This window comes from Rhipicephalus microplus, chromosome 2 (assembly GCF_043290135.1).
Source record: "Rhipicephalus microplus isolate Deutch F79 chromosome 2, USDA_Rmic, whole genome shotgun sequence".
NCBI lineage: Eukaryota > Metazoa > Arthropoda > Arachnida > Ixodida > Ixodidae > Rhipicephalus > Rhipicephalus microplus.
The window spans coordinates 94,862,301-94,878,536 of NC_134701.1; the positions used below are offsets into that span (position 1 = coordinate 94,862,301).

Consider the following 16,236-nt stretch of genomic DNA (forward strand, 5'->3'; position numbering starts at 1 on the left):
ATCGGAATGTGTTTGGCAGGGCTGAGTGCCATATGTTGTGTTAATGTTCTTGTTATCCTGTGTCACAACTGTATGTCGAGTGAATCAAAATGTTTGTTGCAGTGATGCGCTGTATAGTATTGTACAATTGTTGTAATGAGAGAACTTTGTACATTTGTATTGTTTGGAATATGTGATAGAGTGTTGCATTCATGTACCTGTGGCTATATTTCATGTGTTGCTGAATTGAATTACAATGTACAATTGTATTGAGTGATCTACTGTGAATGTGAAGTGTCTTGAGCGACGAATTGTGTTACAGCCTGTGAGAGTGTGTGGTGACGGTTCGCGCTCGTTTGTGTGGTTTTGAATATTATGAGATAATATTCTTAAAGTGGGGGGCAGTGTCACAAAACGAGCGCTAAAAAAGGGCGCGCCGCCAAATTCTCGCGTCGAAACGCCGGAGTGACACCGCGAAGTCAACGATGAAAAAAAGGAGAAAAGAAAACAAACATTCAAAGACTCCCGGGCGCGCGACTCTCTCCCTTGGAAGCGTGGGCTCGCCGACGAACCTCCTCACCCCACATCACCCCACATCGGCGGCCGAGCAAGCACTCAAAATTTCTAGATGGAAAGGGGCGTGGTGACGCCGGGTTGAGTCATACGTCGCGGACGGCCCTCGTATCGTCTCGACCATTCTCCCAGCCTTCGCTGCGCATCGCGCCGACGAAATGATGAGAACTTTCTGGAATCTCGCGCCGAATGTATTTAATCGAGCAGTCGAGACGAAAGATCAGGAGAAGACGGAAGTTAGCGCCAGAGTGCGTAGGGTATCCCGCCATGTAGTCGGCGAAGGTTTTGTCCGTAGGGACAAATCAGGAGAAGACGTGAGGTTTCCTGGAGGAGAAACTTCGGAGGAGAAGACGGAAGTTAGCGCCAGAGTGCGTAGGGATTCCGCCGTGTAGTCGGCGAAGGTTTTGTCCGTGGAGAAAAAGCAAGAGAAGCAGATGATTTCCACCTGAGGGGTGACGACTCGAGCTACAGGCAAGATTGTGTGTTTACCGCTATCGAGTGAAGACGCGTGGCAACAGTTGCGTGTGTGAAGCCGCCGTGTTTCCGGCGAAGAAGTTTGAAGCTTGGAGAGTGGCCCATTGAAGACGTGAGGTTTCCTGGAAGAGAAACCTCGGGGGCCGAGGAACGACAACAACGCTGGACTTTGAGTGAGTGATTCTCGGAAGAGTATCATCTAGACTTTGGTTCCAAGAACTTTGGACTGAATAGGTTTTTTATCTCTTTAGTCTTTAAGTGTCTTGGTTGTTCAATGCATGCGACTGCATTGTAGTGCGTATTGTTGTCTGTGTCCATTGTTTCGAGTGTGGCTGATTGTACTGTGTAGTACGTTGTTTGGTGGGTGACATATTGTATTCAACTATTGTGGAGTGTGCATACTTGTGTATTGTTTTTGATCTGCCGTTACTGAGAATATAATTCTGTTTGGTTTATCAACTCTCGGCTCTAACTTGTTCTTTGGGCCACAGCCGGCGTCCGCTGGCGCGCCAAAAAGGACCACTTCCAAATTGTCCACGCTTTTGTGGTGCGGTTCGGGGGGCCGATACTTCGGCCCTTGGAATTAGCCCGGCGATCGCCTCGCGAATCAACGGGACCTGTGTGACAATCACATCCTTGAAAAAAGAGAAAAATATAGGCTCGAAGACAGCGTTATAAGGAGCGATTAGAGAGCAAGCCCACCGCTCACAGAGCAATAAACAAGGGTTACGCAGAATTTGTTTAGATAGATAGATAGATAAATAGATAGATCGACACACACACACACACACACACACACACACACACACACACACACACACACACACACACATATATATATATATATATATATATATATATACATATATATATATATATATATATATATATATATATATATATATATATATATATATATATATATATATATATATATATATATATATATATATATATATATATATATATATATACGCCCAGAACGCCCAGCAACGCGTTCCATCTGTTCTTCTATCTTTAACGTGCCCTCGTCGTAACGTGCTCTTGTTGCGGAATAAAATTTAACACTTCATTTAATTTTAGTTCTTTTGAATGGTGTGTTTCAAGCCATGGTCTTGCGCTACGCATTTTTTCTTTTACGCATTCAGGAGTAGTCAATTTGTCTATCTCTCGAGGAAAATGGATTTGCATGCTTTGACAACTTTGTGCTCCTATTCTCACTGTCGTGAGTGACCGATGAATCCATCCTTTTAGGGCCGAAGCTCCTTATAGCGGCACTCGTTCTTTCCTCGTAGTCGTAGTGTTTAACCAGTCTTACATTTTGACCTGCAAGGTGGTGCCGGTGGGAGATTTCTCCTGTGCGTTGTTGAACAATAAAATATTCGCAGGGGTGCGCGTTAACTAAAAGCCGAATTCTCCTGTCTCTCATTCCCCATTAGCAGTCATTGGCATGAACATTGAGCCCTATCTGACAAGAAAGGGTTGCTACGTTATATTAGCTGGGCGTAACCTCCTTCGTTTTAGAAAGGTTTAGCGAGCGTTGAGCCGCAGTGCCATGAATACAGTGAACTAGTATATACAATGAAGTCGAGGTGGTTAAAGGTGGGAAGTAGACACGAAGCGCAAGCCGTAAAGAAGTGTGCGTGTGCCACCTCTCGTTTAGTCCTTGGAATGTCTGCTGGATGGCGGTGCTTCTATATCGGGAATATATGATGAAAAGATGCGAGATGGTGGTACTTGGAGTGTTGAATAGATGGACGAACGGACACACAGACAGATGCATGGACGGATGCACGGAAGGCTGCATGGTCGGATGGACGCATGGACGGACGCAGGGGTGGATGCATGGACGAGCACTGGGACGGACGTACAGATGGACGTGCGGACGCACGGACAGATGCATGCACGGATGGGTGGATGGACGCACGAACGGCCACACAGACGCACGCATGGACGGACGGAAGCAAGAACGAATGGACAGACGGATGTTTCGCCCCACTCTCCATCAATCACTCCGTGGATATGCTGCCATTTTTTCATATCAGTACTGCACTCACCATGTAGTTTGAGTGCAGAGGACAGAGAGCACAGGAGAGAATTAGATACGCCATTTCATTTATAACAAACATCAAATGAGGCGTCCTGCTAGGACACGACGTACGCCTCGTCCCTTTACTTTCTGCGCGTGGCTCACGCGTTCGTCAAATCGACCGCACGCTGGCAGCTCAAGCGTATCACTTTCCTTCGCCGGGGGCGACCGCGGCGCCGATGCAGCGACGCTGCCGAGCCGGAAACACCAGGGCCTCGCCTCCCTCTGATAATTGCGTTGCGCACAAGCATTTTGTGCCAGGTAGCTGCGTGAGCCTGTTGCTTCTTTCGTCGGCTACATTGCAGAAGGGCGGAACCCTGTGATTGCAAGCAGGTAACCCACCAAAGACGCCACGAAGAGTGAGTGTTGTCTGCTTTGTCGCCACAAAATGTCCTGCCATTTACGCAATGCCTCCGTCCGCTATCAGGCCTCTGCCCTCAGCGCTATGCAGCTGGCTTCGTGCCGGCTGGCGCTGCGAACGGCGCTCCGGTGACGTCTGTGAGGGAGAGGGTCGAGATGTATGGCTTTTTTATTCTTTCAAAACACGTAGCAAGGCGCTCTCCATCTGCAGCTGCGTATTCATTGTTTTTGCGTTGCTTCTATAAATGCGGGCGTTGGGACTCCTTTAGAAAACCACAGTTGTTCACTCTGTCTTTTAAAGAGCGCAACTACAGCGGTCGAGGATACAATCACAGCGTCAAAAAACATGACACGGGAGCTTAGGCAAGTGTGAAAACAAAGTGTGTATTACTAGTCAGTCGAAGCTGTTGACTAAGCGATGGTGGGACACCTACAAAGCTTCCCTCGATATCTATCTATCTATCTATCTATCTATCTATCTATCTATCTATCTATCTATCTATCTATCTATCTATCTATCTATCTATCTATCTATCTATCTATCTATCTATCTATCTATCTATCTATCTATCTATCTATCTATCTATCTATCTATCTATCTATCTATCTGTCTGTCTGTCTGTCTGTCTGTCTGTCTATCTATCTATCTATCTATCTATCTATCTATCTATCTATCTATCTATCTATCTATCTATCTATCTATCTATCTATCTATCTATCTATCTATCTATCTATCTATCTATCTATCTATCTATCTATCTATCTATCTGTCTGTCTGTCTGTCTGTCTGTCTGTCTGTCTATCTGTCTATCTATCTATCTATCTATCTATCTATCTATCTATCTATCTATCTATCTATCTATCTATCTATCTATCTATCTATCTATCTATCTATCTATCTATCTATCTATCTATCTATCTATCTATCTATCTATCTCGCGTTTTGCTAACGTAGCATCGCCGTGCCCAGCGTGCGCGCGCGTAAACGCTACATTGGAGTATATTGGGCGTTTCATGATGTGCTTGTGGCCGTTTTGCTAGCTCCACATATACCAAATTTGGTGTTACGTGACGTCAATGGATGACGAAGGATATGACTGGTGCAAACATGATAATCCTGACACGCGTGTCATGTAAGAGCATGTAAGAACATGACAACATACCACGCTCATAGCCTACTCGCGGCCGTTTCGCTAGCTCCACATATACCAAATTTGCTGTCACGGGACGTGAATAGACGACGAAGGTAAACAATATATCCAAACATGATAATCATGACACGGAAGTCATGTACGACATTACCTACCTCCACCTCGTAACGTTGTACTGATTTTAAAGTGTCATATCAACATTTCTCATTCGTGCTTCGCATACCATCGATTCCTACCGTACGTGGGATCTGCCAATTTTTCTTGATTTCAAATATGATATCCCTGACCCACTCTGCTCTTTTCTTGTCTCTTATGTTTACACCTATCATTTTCCTTTCCATCGCTCGCGGCGTCGTCCTCAATTCAAGATGAACCCTCTTTTTAAGCCTTCAGTTTTCTGCTCCGAAGGTAAGTATACTGGCAGGATGCAGCTGTTCTACAGGGTGTCCCACATAACTGAGCCAAGAATTTGAATGTGAAAGGCCCTTAGGAGGCGAATGGAACCAAACGCATACTACTCGCACTAGCCTGTAGGTACTCAGGCTATTTTTCCTTTTCTCTTCATTCTAATTATTTAAGAATTCTTAATTACCTATTTTTTTATGGGCTGGAAACCCAAAATATGAACACTGAGATGTAGAGCACTTTCAGAAACCACTGACAAAATTGTTTCCTGTACGATACGTCTCGTGCTGTTAATTTTTTCACGTTGTAAAGGAATTCCGCGAAACGTGAAAAGAAGCCGTGTTACGAACCGCGATCGCACTGCTATAGTGCTGCTATAGGCTTTTTTTTACAACGCCGAAAAAATAACAGCGCAAGACGTATTGTACAGGAAACAATTTTGTCGGTGGTTTCTGAAAGTGCTCCACATCTCAAGTGTTCATATTTTGGATTCCATCCCATACTTGAAAAAATAGGTAAATGAAAGTTACTATGAATGAAATGAAAATAGCCTGAGTACCTACAAGCGAGTAGTACGCGTTTGGTTCAATTCACCACTGAAGTGTCTTTCGTCTTTAAATTCTTGGCTCAGGTTATGTGGGGCACCCTGTATACTTTCCTCTTGAGGGATAGTGGCAATCTACCAATCATGATTTGAGAGTGCTGGCAAAGTGGCCTCCACCCCTTTCTCATCCTTCTCGTTACTTCAATCTCGTGGTTCCGCTTCACGGTTATTACCTGTCCTAAGTAGACATATTTCTTCACAACTTCCAGCGTCTCTCCACGTATCACAGAGTGCTGTTTTCTGCCAGAATTGTTGCACATTACTTTAGTTTTGTGCATATTAATTTTCAGACCTTCTTTTCTGCTTTCCATGTCCAGTTCAATAACCATGAACTGCAATTCACCCCCTGAGTTACTCATCAATGCAATGTTATCAGCGAATCACAGGTTACTAAGGCACTCTCCATTAACTCTTATCCCCAACTCTTCCCAGTCTATGATCCTGAATACCTCTTGTAAATATGCGGTGAATAGCATTGAAGAGATTGTGTCTCCCTAGCTTCCTTACACCCTTCTTTATTAGAATTATTTCGCTTTCTTCATGGGGAACTATGGTGACTGTGGATCCTCCGTAGATTTCTTCCAGTATGTTTATGTAGGATTCTTCGATGTCCTGATTCCGTAGTGCCTACGGAATCTTCCGTAGTGCCTACGGAATCTGCTGATGTCTTGACTGAGCCAAACGTCTTCTCGTAATCTATGAAAGCTATAGCTTTCATAGATTAAGAGAAATGTGCTGAACACAACCAACATCTATACATATATGCATAGGTGTTGGTTGTGTTCAGTGCATTTCTCTATTATCTGATTGATAGTGTAAATATGGTCTATTGCAGAGTAGCCAGAGGAAAATCCTGCTTGATTCTTTGGCAGATGGAACTCCAATATTTTTTTATTCTATTAGCTATTACTTTTGTAAATAGTTTGTAGAGAACGGAGAATAGGCTAGATCGGCATGTAATTTTTTAAGTCCTTGACGTCTCCTTTCTTATGAATTAAGATGATGTTGGCATTCTTACAAGATTCTGGTATCCTTACCGTCAAGGGACACTTTGTATATAAGATGGCTAATTTTTAAAACCCAATTTCTCCGCCATCTTTGAGGAGGTCTGTTGTTACTTTATTCTCACCAGCGGCATTGCCTCTTTCCATTCCTTCTAAAATTTTTCTTGCTTCCCCTGTCGTTACTGGTAGTATTTCGAATTCTCTTGGACTATTATAGTTTCTCACAATACCATCCTGGTTCTTTTGACTTCTGTACAGCTTTCTGTAGAGCTCCTCCGCCATCGTGACTATCCTATCCATATTGGTTATGACCTTGCCTTCTTTGTTTCTCAATGCATACATCCGATTTTTGCCTATGCACAAGCCTGCCTTCGCAGCTATTGGGCTTCTCCCGCTTTTTACAGCCTGCTCAATACTCTCCACGTTATACCTCTTGACGTCGGCTACCTTACGCCTATTGATTAACTTCGAAAGCTCCACTACCTCTAATTTGGTGCTTGCATTTGAGGAATTTATTGTTTGTCATCTCTTATCAAGATTTTTCGTCTCCTGAGATAGTTTGCCTGTTTCCTGTCTAGTGACTGAACCTCCAACTTCAACTGCGCACTCTTTGATGATACTAGTAAGAAAATTGTTCATCGTGTCAACGCTAACGTCGGTTATCTCATTTAGTGCCCTTATTCGATTCTGGAGCAAAACGCTGAATTCCTGTATTTTTCCTCTCACCACCAGTTCATTAATTGGCTTCTTGCATATTCAGCTTTTGTCTTCGCTTTTTGAATACGAGTTCTTATCATTCTATAGTCACTGAATATAATCTTGCCAACTACTTCTACATCCTGTACAATGTCTGAGTGTGCACACAGAATGAAGTTAATTTCATATTTAGTTTCGCCATTAGGGCTTCGCCACGTACATTTACGGTTAGCCCGTTTTCTGAAGAAGGTATTCATAATCCGTAAATTATTACGTTCTGCGAACTCCCCTCTGGAATTTCTAAAGCCGATGCCATATTCCCCCACTGAATGGTCTCCGGCTTCTTTCCTGCCTACTTTGGCATTAAAGTAGCCCCTAAGAATAATATACTGTGCCTTTACTTTATTAATGGCTGACTCTACGTCTTCATAAAAGTGTTCAACCAAATTATCATTATGGTTTAGCGTAGGTGTGTAGGCCTGTACCACCTTCATCGTGTACCTTTTGTTAAACATAATTATGATACTTGCAACCCTCTCACTGCTGCTATAATATTCTGCTATGTTGCTAGCGATATTATTGTGTATGAGAAACCCCGATCGGAGTTCTTTTCTGTCAACTAATTCACTGTAGCATAGGACGTGTCCTTTCTTCAGCACTGTATAAGCCTCCCGTGTCCTCCTAACTTCGCTGAGCCCTATTACATCCCATTTAACACCCACTAATTTCTCGAATAGCACAGCTAGGCTAGCCTCACTAGATAGCGTTCTAGTGTTGAAGGTAGCCATGTTCAGATTCCAATGGCGGCCTGTCCGTACTGAAAAATTCTTAGCACCCTCCGGTGCGTCACAGGTCTGACCACCGCCTTGAACAGGTGCTTCGCAGCTCCTGAAGACTGAGGGCCAAGGGTTAATTGCTGTGTTCACCGGAGGTTATGGCAAGGTACTGCACAAGGGTGGCCAATCCTGCTCTGGTGAGGGAGTGCATTACCGGCAGATGGTCGCCAGTGAGGCCGCACCTCAGACCACTTTTTTCTTCTTTTTAATGATTCTTTCCTCACGCATTTTAAGTAGATATACAGTTGGGAATGGTTCGACATCTCTATTTGAACCGAATTTCGTCATGGCCTGCTTGGAAGCTGCGCTATCTCGTCTGTTTCAATTTATTAGCAATGTAGAAAACCACCTGTCCACCTATCAGCTCCCAACTTTACCTAGCTCGTAGCTCGCTCCACCTTTTTTTTCTAATTTTGTCTCAAAATCTACTGTTCCTATTAAAAAAAAAAACACCCTGTGTGGTTTCGAACTTCTGACCTTGCGAGCTTATGCCGGATCAGTGCCTTAAGGACACTCCTTCTCACGCGTTTGATCTTTCCCAACTTCTTCCTGTTACGCTTGATATTGACATTGTAGGTTTCAAAGTGTACGCAATGTTGAAGTTTTGATGATTTCGAGTGGTAGCACTCCTACTGTGACGTTGCTACTAAACTGAATAGTTGCGCGCACCTGTTTTCCGACTAATCGTCTACTTCCATGTGATTTTTATGCTGAGTGTATATGTCGCAGGCGGTTGGAGTGCGTGAAAATTAAACGCGAAATAAAAAAAAAACGCTTTGCTAAATAGACATAGGAGAAGACAGTGGCCCTCAGACGGGAGTCAGCTTTACGTATTAGTAATTAAATTAACGGTTAGCCTAATAACGTAAAACAAAGCAGGAAAGGTAAGAAGCGAAATATTTGTAGTTCTAGAAAGCTGCGAAAGGAAAAAAAAATTTCGTACTAAAGCAATATCGTGTTCGCATCACCACAAAGCGTCAGCTTGAATTCCTAGACTATGATGACTCTGAGGGGGGGGGGGGGAGGGAGATTAGACAGAGTAGGTAACAATTAAGAGTACGAGCACTTGGTACTCTACTATGGGATAGCTTAGAGCCGTCCCGTGGGCCTCACATATAACCGGGAAGTAGAAGAGTTGATGAATACCCACAAAATGACTCTTGAAACCCAGTCTCGCACACAACGATAAGTCCAGGCAACGCGTTCAGCTCGAACGTGCTTCTAGGTATTGTCCTACGTTTGGGGAACTGGTGCGGGTGGGCACGAATGCTTTAGGATAAATATTTTTAACTTCCCTGTTTGTTTACCACAGTGTGCAATCGTATTAGGTGCCGAAGGTAACGTAGCGTAGGACTTCAATCAAATAGTAAGACAAATATTCTTAAGGTAATTATGGCTCGTTGAACAAGTATAAATCAAAAAGCTAGTAATATATATATATATATATATATATATATATACCACATTTGCAGCCAATTTATATTCCAGGGAGACAGAAAGTGAGGATATAACTCTGGCTGCTGGCTGTCAGTAACCCAATCAACTAAGATTCAATGATTACCTTTTCAGTGACTGCAGCAAGCGTGCACATTTGTACTGAAAAGTTTCAGGCAGTTGCGTTTCTACACAGTTTCACTTGGTTGGAACAATTCTTCTAGCATGTCTGTGCTAAGAGATATCCCGCGACAAATTTTAGTTGTGCTTTGAATGATTACGCACGCTCCGCCGCGGTGGTCTAGTGGCTAAGGCACTCGGCTACTGATCCGCAGGTCGCGGGATCGAATCCCGGCCTCGGCGGCTAGATTTCCAATGCAGGCGGAAATGTTGTTGGCCCATGTGCTCAGATTTGGGTGCACGTTAAAAAACCCCAGGTGGTCGAAATTTCCAGAGACCTCCACTAGGGCGTCTCTCATAATCATATGGTGGTTTTGGGACGTTAAACCCCACACATCAATCAATCAATGATTACGCATGCAAGACAGCCAGCACTGGTACGAAGCTCCTTCCCGATGGGCAGTGGCAGTTGCGTAAGTCATTTAATCTGACAACGGGTTGAAGGCATTATTAAAAATTACAATAGCTGCCCTTTTACTAAATACCAGTCAGCGGTAGCCAGCTATGGCTGTTCATCCCATTGCTTTCGCTCTCGCAAAAATGGAAAGGTCTTGTCCGTGCCATGTTGCCACCTCTCGGTGGATCGTAGTTATCGCAGAGGTACATGTAGGCCGCTGTTATGATAGTTATAGTGAGGCACACCAAGATTACGGATAGAAATCACATTTGAATAGATGCTTGAGAAGACCGAGAGATCTTAGGCCCACACGCTTAGCCAGAATGATCTGCTTTTATTAAATGTATGCGACAGCACCAGCGACCAAAGAAGGCATCGTAAGTCGCTTAAGCTACAACTTTAACTTCCTCAGCATCACATCGGTATCCTCTTATGTTAAAATTTATAACAACACTTAAACATGATGGTTACAAATATATTACAGAGAGCAAAGGCGAGAGCAGACATCCCACACGTACAGATGAATTCAGCTCTCTTATTTTGGAAAGTGCGCGATTTACAATGAGCCTTTTTGTTGATTTGATTGATATTTGAGGTTTAACGTTACAAAACTACTGTATGATTATGAGAGACGCCGTTGTGGAGGGCTGCGGAAATTTTGATCATCGGCGGTTCTTTAACGTGCATTCAACTCTGAGCACACATACATGCACATTTTCACCTCCATCGAAAATGCAGCCGCTGCAGTCAGGATTCAATCCGGTGACCTGTGGATAAGCAGCCGAGTACCTTAGCCACTAGAACATCGTGGTGGAGCTTAGCCTTGTTGTGCACTTTTTATAACCGAGTGAAATACCATTGTACAGCACATCACCAGACTGCAGGTGTCTTGAGCCTGAAAAGTAAAGCATGTCTTACCTTATCAAATGCTTTAGTGAAATCTATCTTGGTAGGAAATCTATTTGTTACTTGGTTCATAATACCATCAATAGACTCAAGGACGGACCGTGCTATATGGATATTTGTATAGAGCGACCTCGAATTTTACACTGCTGGTTACCTACACTTTAGTGATCACCACCAGTGGGTGATTTGTCAGCAATTTGGCAAATATTTTGTGTTCAACGTTACATGACGATAAGGGCATATATAGTTTTATTCTCCTTAATGGTTCGGGGTCAGAGCCTATTTGGATTAATTTTGCATGACACTGATAGAAAGAAAAAAAATTCCCCGCGTTCATTCCTCAAGCTGCTCGAGGAAAGGTATCAGAAGTTCCTGACATGCTATGTAAGATTCTCAACTAAGGCCATCTGGGCTATTAGTTTCGTTTTTCTGCTACGCAGTTCTTGCAAACCTAATTTCTTCCTTGGTTATTGCCCATCAACAGTAAATCGGTCATCTTCTTGTAAGTGGGGCACACAGGCAATAAAGTGGCTGCAACGTCTTCAAATTTTCCTGAAGCTTTTGTAATATTCTTCAAATGCGGCTTTTATTTCACACTTGCCCATGTACAGTGCCGATTTTTTTGAAAAGGAACATGGGAGCGCGTGGCCTGCGTGCTCTGGCGCCTGCTGGCAGCGCGATCATGTTGGAGCTAGAGCAGCCATAGCCGCATTTTGTGTCACTAAACTTCTAGGCAAAACAACGAATTTACCTGAAATACTGATTTAACAAGAGAGAGCGAGAGAAAGGGCAGTGGGGTTAGCCAAGCTTGGTCCGGTTGACTGCTCTCGGGGTAGGTCACAAGATCTTTTTTCCTGCAAGTGATCGTTAATCCAGCTGATGGAGCTTGGTTTCCATAACACGTCGTTCAGACTGGTATGCTGGGCAGAAGCATAGAATGTGCTCAAGTGTCTCCTCACAGGCACAAATGTTGCATGCCGAACTGCTTGCCATTCCAAGGAGACAAGAATACGCATTTGTAAATGCTACGCCCAAACTCATGAGACACAGCATGAGTTATCTCACACCACGATGTCGACAGCAGCAGAGCTCGCAGCGCTTCAAGGTGTGGTCTAGTGCATTCTTCAGCAGCAACCTAATCAATTTAACAACAAGATTTTGAACAAATGTACCGGCCTCCACTAATCGTATTCCCAGCAGGACAGGAGGCCTCCAGTTCTCCTGGGACTGGGTAGAATAGACGATGGCTCTGTGCGGTCGCTCACTAATCAACCTAATTAGCAACAGCACTTGGCGGCACCGCTTATACCTCGGGTCAGCAGGCAAAACGTCCCCGGGTTAAGACTTACTTCGACCACGAAAATGAACGCAGATGAAGGCGAAGTGACAAGCGAAACAGCGACAGCTAAGCGCATAAGCGATTCGGTGGACCAACGATGGCAGTGGCGTCAGAGGAAATCTATAAAAGCGCCCAGTGACCAGAAGCTCACGTTAGTGAACTTGGCGGCACTGTCACAGGTGTCACAAGTAACCACTTCATTGTAATACAGGTTGTTAATAGCGTATTCGGTTGGGCATTTACGAGCACTCCGGAGCGTTTTAAAAAGTGGCTGGGCATTGGTCGGTAGAATTCGAGCGCTCGGACTACCTTCGGTTGGTGCTTTCGGAGCGTCAGCCTCCGAGTCAGATAGATCCAGACCAAGATGAATAGGAAGTGAGAACGTGACGCGATCTGATGACACACGCCGTCAAATCACCCGGCTGGTGTTTGAACCAGCAGAACAGCGCCAACAGCGCGAGTGCACATGTCGGAAGGGGACATCATAGGATGCGGATTACTTCGTGCGCGTGCGGTGGCGTTTTTGAGCGTGCTTGCGGCGAGTACACATCTACGAAGTCATAAATGCATCATATCAATAAGAAACCGGCTAGTAGAGGCGGAGTAAATGTCAATGCCGTCGTTACAGCAGCTCGCAAACAGCCTCGTGATTTGCCTTGAAGATATCAGCTCGTAGACGGCCACGTGACTTCACTTGAAGATAAGAGCTTGGACGATGAAGATCGCCATATTTATGGGCTGAGCTCAGAAGCCTGTCGCTGCGTCCAGACATGTTGGAGATGTTCACTGAACTGATCGGCGCCATTTGTCGATGCGGCGCACGATTGTTTGCCCGGCAGCCTCCCGCGCTGGCTTCACGGCGGCGCTACAGGCGAACTGCTCCGAAATCGCTTATTTATTCGGTTGGTACGTTGCCTCTCGCGCTCTGATTGAAAGCTGTCTTGACATTTCGCGATTCCGAGCCGGAGAACCGAAGTGACGAACCGAATACGCCACAAAAAAGGGCTGTTCGTTAAAGCGGCTCTATAGACCACCTAGAACTCGAAATTCAGTTGTGTTACCATCTTTCAAACACGGAGCCGCGTCTACTAGTCGCACATATCGCCTCTGCTACGTGTCACGCAAAATATTTGGCTTTCTACATCAACAATGGAATAGTGCCGCTTGAAGTGCTGGCCTTGTTTGGACCTGTCAAGCATTCAATGGGTCATTGGAAGAGGGTATGCAGGATCTGGAAATCTGAAGTTTGGAGGCAAATCACATTTCTGCGAGACTGTCTACGAGCAAAGTGCTTCCAGATGGACACGAGGTGGTACGCTGATCACAAGTTAAAAAATATTCGGCAGATCACGTATCTGGGAATCGACGTTATGCGAAGCATGCAGAGGGAAGGTGACCATGTAGCAATATTTTTATTTAGCGACACGTCATGAAATGACGCTAAATACATGTACAAATGTTGCACGCACAAACATATGTTGAATATCTGCAGAGGTGTATACAACCGGTTGTTTGCAATTGCGCTACGATGCCAACTGGAACATGCGTAATAGGAACACCAGAAGCTGATATCTGATACGAAGCGCTGATGCTCGCGAGGATGCTGGCCACAGACACTGCTACATAATGAATTTCAGCGCATGACAGCTAACCACAATTGGCGTTAACCTGACGTGACGGCTATAGTTCTGAGACGTGACGTAGCTCTGTGGTAAAATGCTTCATTGCCACGCAGAATGCTTGGGTTTGACTCTAGCTGGGACCCTGTCATTCTCTGCATTCGTCGGGTCGATGCTAGCGATATCGGATATCTCATTGAAGCACGCGTGTTTAAATTGCCAATGTTTGTTTTCGTCGTTCCTGGGTAGATACTAAGTGTCAATTACTTGTGTCACATACCCGCATACCAGCGGCACATACCCGCCGGTGGATATGCGCCACTGTCTGGCGGAAAGTGTTTGACGACGTACGCGACGGAATTGTGACATTATTCGTGTAATGACCAAGCGCGTCATATTCGTCAAACCATCTTACCCTCCCATGCTAATTTTGATTCACGCCAAGTTGAAGGGTCACCATGAGAGAACCCAAACGTAAGCGGATAGATAGATAGATAGATAGATAGATAGATAGATAGATAGATAGATAGATAGATAGATAGATAGATAGATAGATAGATAGATAGATAGATACGCTCAAAGTCTCCGAAGTTCGCTAAGAAATGCTTCGCATTCGAAATCAACTTCAGCGCATGGCGCCGAACCACAATTGACGACAACCGGACGTGACGGCTCTATCAAAGGAGGACCTATGTAATGTTCATAAAATTGGGTAGCCAGCATTGCAACCACTATTTATGTTTCACAAAGATTAGTGTCTTTTTGAAACGTAGTTCCGAGACATGGCGTAGCTCTGTGGTAGAATGCTTGACTGCCACGCAGAATGCTTGGGTTCGATTCCAGCTGGCATTATGAAATTTATTATTTAAATTCGCCTGGGGGTCAACGCTCCTTATGTAAGGTTTTTCTTAACATTGCCATTTATTCTAGGCCTTCGTTGGGACGACGCTACAGATGTCGGGTATTGCTTAACGCTAACGCGTTAATATTGTCCATGTGCGTTTTCGTCGTTCCTGGCCACATACCTAGTGTCTATCACCTGTGGCACATACCCGCATACCAACGGCACATAGCCACATAAAAGCGAAGCATACCCACCCGTGGGTATGTGCCACTGTTTGGCAGGAAGTGTTTGACAAGGTACGCGACGGTATTGTGACATATTTATGTCTTGATCAGTGTGTCATATTCGTCAAATCTCCTTACCTTCCCATGATAATTCTGGTTCTCGTCAAGTTAAAGGCCAACTCCAGTGATTTTTCGACCATGTCAAGGTAATAGTGTTTCTATGTTCCACAGATACTTTTGTCACAAGCCCAATAGCTGGAATAGTCAGGAAATTTTAAAAAAAATATAATAACCAAAAAGGTGCGATACCGGAACCGAAACCCAACTGGGCGCACTGTCTGCGTATGACGTACTATTTGGTAAGAACTGGAGGTTGTATACTGGTTCCGCCGGCGCGCAGTAATAAAAATGGGAAAGCCAGACCGGAGAAGCGCTGGCCAAACACTAAAAAGGAAGGAAGAAAACTTTCCCGTGTTATAAACGTGCCAAACACCACTATTGTAGCCTTTTGGCTAGCACAATAAACGCTGTAGCGGCCAAAGTAGCGATGCCATTGGCTGCGTCACTTCCGTTTACATGCCAAATATGACACCACACAGACAGTGTTGCCAGTAATTCTGGCAAGCGAAATGAGGTTTTTGAGGCAATTTTATAATTCATTAGCAGAGAATTAGTGCATCTCTCAAGCCTGTAGTTTGGCATAAATGACGGAAATGTACAAAGCAACCTACCCAGTCATTTTCATTGAGATACATGAATCTCTGAAAATCGCCGGAGTTGACCTTTAAGGGGATGATCACAAGAGCACCCAAACATAAGCGGATAGATAGATAGATAGATAGATAGATAGATAGATAGATAGATAGATAGATAGATAGATACGCTCAAAGTCGCCGAAGTTCGCTAAGAAATGCTTCGCATTTAAAAGTTATCACCGAGTAATCGCCCAGACAACGGAGTTTTAGTGGCGTAGCACACTAAACTTTTTGCCGAAGAAACCCAGGAGAGTATCTGCTGGTCCAGCCGAATTTCATTTGCCAGGCAACGGGGAGCTACCTGAACGGATATCTAGCCTGTTGAAGAAAGGAATGAAGTTTTCTGTACCACCATATCCTCTTTTCA

At 44.4% G+C, this 16,236-nt stretch overlaps 1 protein-coding gene across 2 annotated transcripts in view; it reads left to right on the forward strand.

The window, feature by feature from the left end:
- The first annotated feature begins 3,288 nt into the window (after nucleotides 1-3,288).
- The window catches only part of LOC119170787 (L-lactate oxidase-like), a 59,755-nt gene continuing 46,807 nt past the window's right edge, over nucleotides 3,289-16,236 (forward strand). Inside the window, exon 1 of one of the 2 annotated variants that reach the window (XM_037422043.2) lies at nucleotides 3,289-3,474. The gene's annotated coding sequence lies outside the window, so the exon portion shown is untranslated. The remainder of the gene's footprint in view (nucleotides 3,475-16,236) is intronic. The other variant, XM_075886670.1, reaches the window with a different exon arrangement.